The sequence below is a fragment of the Cotesia glomerata genome, linkage group LG1 (genome assembly GCF_020080835.1).
Source record: "Cotesia glomerata isolate CgM1 linkage group LG1, MPM_Cglom_v2.3, whole genome shotgun sequence".
NCBI lineage: Eukaryota > Metazoa > Arthropoda > Insecta > Hymenoptera > Braconidae > Cotesia > Cotesia glomerata.
Window position 1 is genome coordinate 1,886,552 of NC_058158.1, and position 4,968 is coordinate 1,891,519.

The window sequence follows — 4,968 nt, forward strand, 5'->3', positions numbered from 1 at the left end:
GCAAGATTGCTAGTTTTCAATTAATTAATTATCAATGTTAAATGGTAGTTTAAAAAAAAACAGTAGATTAACTTAAACTGTCTTGAGTTATCACTGCTAAGTAGTGCATTGAAGTTAGTAAATTTATTCCCATCACCGGAATTGAATCACTGAGAATAATCATGCCTCGAGTTGTCGAAGGAATATAGAAGCGAAGCTGAAGAACCGCCTGGAGTATCCCAAGCTGAGTCTACCGTCGTAATAGTTAAGAAAGTAGTAGATAGACAAGAAGTGAAATATTTAGTGTTTAAGCCGCGGAAATGCTGGTGAAAATCGAGGTGAAAAGTTCCAAGTTTAATTTTAAAGCTTAACCGCGGAATTATGCAATTTGTCGCCCTTTTGCCTGCGACAACACCGGCTCTGGAGCATCAGCATCCGAGTGAAGCGTCGTTAATACTAATTTGTAGTGTCGCAGAGTTTCTACCGAAAGTTTCGATAAAAAAACTTCAAAGAGTTTCACTGCACCTGGAAAATATACAACCATTTGTCAGAGATTTATATTCAGATTAAGTTCACGTACTATTTTAATCTTTTTAACCGTCTTACGGTTATTTTATCAGAGATTAATCCTATTATACAATATCTTACAGGAATATTATAAAAGTATTATTCCGCTTTACCTTCTTTCATGTTTTAATATTTCATAAATTTCAGATTGAATGGAATAATAACCAACATCGAGCTTGTAACTTGCGTTGCATTTTAAAATAATTCAATTAATAAATTCATACATACAATGCAGTTGAAAATTAAATTCCTACAGGCGCTTTGTAGATTTTTTTAAAAACATTTTTTTTGAATATTTCACAAAATATTTAAATCTATGGAAAAAAAACCAATTAATTTTATAGAATAAATATTAAATTTATAAAAAAAAAAATTACTCGCCAAGATATTTATAAAAATTTTAATAGATTTTTTCTTGTAAAAATTTTAAGGGTTAAAGTTAAAAATAAAAATCTTCTAAATAAAAAGTGACAATAAAAGGGTTTAACGATTGATTTATTGTGACATCGTTCAATAATTTACTTGACGGATTTATTTATAATTATATTAGAATTAAATTTTTATTTTTAAAACATTTTCTCTTAAAAATAAAAAAAATTGTTTACAGAAAATTCAATTTCCTTTAAAAATTTTTCACGTTTATTTTTTTAAGTCTTGATATTTCATGGAATACTAAAAATAAAAAATTGAAGCATTCGATTTACTAGATAGCTTCGAGTTTATCGAAAAGAATCTTAACCTGAGGCATAATCGATTATTGAAAACAACTAAATCTAATAAAAAATATGTCATTATTAGCCCAAGAAACAGAATATCAGCTCTTAGTGATAGATATCACACAGACATGAATTTTTTTAAAGGTTCACTGATAAAAAAATTAACTTGACTCATAATCTGGAATACTATTTTGAAGAAAGTGATTTTCTTGAGTCGAGAGAATAAATTCTTGAGACAAGAAAAATTTACTTAAATCAATAATAATTTCTTGACTCGAAAAAATCATTTTCTTCAAAATGGTATTCTTGGTTCAATATTTTGGCTCTTGAGTCAAGTTAATTTTTTTATCAGTGTTCCTATAAAAAATTCTTAGCTAAATTAAAATCAATCTTGTAGCATAGTTTCGTTAATACTTTTCCTTTTGTATATTGCACAGAAAGAAAAATTTCTTGACTGGAGAACAAAATTCTTGGCTCAAGAAAATTTGTCGGGTACCTGAAGGAAGAAGTTGTGTTGGCTGAAGTAAAAATTTTTCTTTAAATTTTATTCTTGGTGGAAGTCATTTTTTCTTAATTCTATCATAAATACTTGATACAATAAATTTTTATATTTGATCAAGATTTTTCGATACTTTAGGGAAGCAGCGCCACCTACTTTAGCTGAGAAAAAAATTTTCTCACCTTGAATATTTAATACCCATTTTATATTATTTTAGCGTGCAATTATACATATTGAATGAAAAAAAATGATGAAATATTATTTGATCTTCCCATTTGACATGTTAATCAATAAAAATATTAATGAAAATTAACTTCTATCTTTATATTTAATTTTTTGGAGTAAGAGAGAAATTTTCTCAAGACAAGAAAATTAACTTCTATCAAGAACTAAATTTTTTGGAGCAAGAGGCTGAATTTTTTTAAAAAACAACAAGATTTTCTTGACTTAAATAAATGTTCTTGGATCAAGAAAATTTTCAAGTGCTTGAAGAAAGACCGAAGTAAAAATTTTTCTTTAAATTCTATTCTTGATGGAAGTCATTTTTTCTTAATTCAAATTATCATAAATACTTGATACAATAAATTTTTATAATAGATCAAGATTTTTAGATACTTTAGGGAAGCAGCGCTACCTACTTCAGCTGAGAAAAAAATTTTCACACCTTGAGAAAATTTTTCTCTTGAATATTTGATACCCATTTTATATTATTTTAGCGTGCAATTATACATATTGAATTTACAAATTTACTTCTAACTCTCTTTACTTTACATTTAATTTTTTGGAGCAAGAGAGAAATTTTCTCAAGACAAGAAAATTAACTTCTATCAAGAGGCTGAATTTTTCTTATATATTTCTTAAAGCAAGAGAATTAATTTTGTTGCAATAAGTGAAATTTCTTGTCAAAAAAAAATTTTTTCTTCATACCTCGGTCGAAAGTACGTACTTTCCTCCCTAATGGCAGGAATGAAAGTTTAACATTTACTCCCTGTGAGAAGTACACGCGCGCTCTCTATAACAGCGGGAGGAAAAAATTTCTCATGCGTAATTACACTCGCAACTAGGGACTATTTATTCTGTCGCTATAACAAATTGTTAACCGCTGTAATTTCTGTTGCTACCTTCAACCTTAAAAATAATTATTAATGTTGTTTTATCGTCTGTTAATTTAATATCAAAGTACTATTAAAGTCAATTCAATACTCCTACCAATAAACCATCGTCAAAATGCTTATCTACAAATTTAAATTTGAATAATCAAATTATGAATTATCAAAACTGTATATTTAGTGGAGATACGATTTTTAATTGCTCTAATATCAAGTTTGAAAACTGTGTTTTTTATGGAAGTATTAATAATAATTTGTTAAACTAATGAAAATAAATAATACATCATTGATAAAATGAAATTAATTTATTACACTGAAAAAAAAAAAATACTTTTACTCAATTAACAATTTCTTGGTACAAGAAATTCGATGACGATCAAATATTCTATTATTATTAATTATTAATTTCTGAAGAGAAGAGCATCAATATTTATCTTTGAATAATAGATAAACAAGAGAATAGCTTTATTTAGATTAAGTGAAAATTATTTCAATCAATTTAACTAGTTCTTGAGCTAAAATTTGTATTATTGAAAATTTTCAAGAACATGAATTCTTGTATCAAGAAAATTTTCTTAATAAAACTATTTTTTTTCCTCGGTGTATTAAAAAATATGACCAGACTTGACTCTTCGAATGTATTTGATGCCTGCCCCCACGACCAGCAGATGCCGGGGCAGGCATCAAAACATACTTATCAACATTTAAAGTTAAAAAAAAATAAAATTAATAACGTACTTTCGACCGGCTATAAAGAAAAATCGTATACACTACACGGCCCAAAAGTTGAAATCTCGTTCCTGCGCGTCATTATGCCCTCGGCTTCGTCTCGGGTATAATGACGCACAGGGCCGAAAATTCAACTTTCGGCCCTTGTAGTGTAATATACTATTTTTTGCCCTCCGGGCGGAAAGTGGCAACTTTGGTCTCACTGCGCTAAACAAAGTTGCTGCTTTCCTCCTTCCTCGGACAAATAGTATATTACACACCTAGGGAAGTAAAGTAAGAAATGTCTCAGATCACATGTAATTGTTGGCCGAGGCGAAGCCGAGGTCAATAAACATGTGATCTGAGGCTTTCTTATTTACTGCCCGTGGTGTGTATACTATTTTTCTCCTCGACGGAGGCGGAAAGCGGCATTTTCGTTTAGCGCAGCGGGAGGAAAATTGACGCTTTCCGCCCGGAGATGAGAAAAATAGTATACACTCCTCGGGAAGTAAATAAGAAAGCCTCAGATCACATGTTTGTTGACCTCGGCTTCGCCTCGGCCAACAATTGCATGTGATCTGAGACATTTCTTACTTTACTTCCCTAGGTGTGTAATATACTATTTCTGCCCTCCGGCCGGAAAGTGGCAACTTTCTGGCCGCTGCGCTAAACAAAGTTGCCACATTCCGGCTACGTCGATCAGAAAAATAGTATACACACCTTGGCCAGTAAAAAGTAAAGCCTCTGATCACATATTTGTCAACCTCGGCTTCGCCTCGGCCAACAATTACATGTGATCTGAGACTTTTCTTATTTTACTGGCCTAGGTATGTAATATACTAATTTTTGCTCGACGGGCAGAAAGCGTCAACTTTCGGCCCGCTTCGCTAAACGAAAGTGCCGCTTTCTGCCTTCGTCAAGCAAAAAAATAGTATACACTCCACGGGAAGTAAATAAGAAAGCCTCAGATCACATGTTTGTCAACCTCGGCTTCGCCTCGGCCGACAATTACATGTGATCTGAGACATTTCTTACTTTACTTCCCTAGGTGTGTAATATACTAATTTTTGCCCTCTGGGCGGAAAGTGGCAACTTTGGTCTCACTGCGCTAAACAAAGTTGCCGCTTTCCTCCTTCCTCGGACAAAAAAATATTATACAGCCCTTGGGAAGTAAAAAAGAAAACCTCAGATCACATGTTTGTTGACCTCGGCTTCGCCTCGGCCAACAATTACATGTGATCTGAGGCTTTTCTTATTTTCCTTCCCAAGGGGTGTAATATACTAAATTTTTACTCAAGAAAATAATTAGGAAGAAAAATTTTTATATTAATTTCTTTCAAAATTGCCCGATTGTCCCATAAATATATAATAAATAAATAAAAAGTGTGTT

At 31.3% G+C, this 4,968-nt stretch overlaps 2 long non-coding RNA genes across 2 annotated transcripts in view; one reads left to right on the forward strand and one right to left on the reverse strand.

Annotated features, from left to right (window-relative positions):
- The window catches only part of LOC123258442, a 32,446-nt gene that overhangs the window by 4,074 nt on the left and 23,404 nt on the right, over positions 1-4,968 (forward strand). The gene's annotated exons all lie outside the window — the stretch shown is intronic.
- On the reverse strand, positions 1,416-3,906 carry LOC123258438. The gene is made up of 3 exons (XR_006508064.1): positions 3,760-3,906; positions 2,830-2,837; positions 1,416-1,427 (listed from the first exon to the last, which is right to left on the reverse strand). It is a non-coding gene; the product is annotated as an uncharacterized LOC123258438 (long non-coding RNA).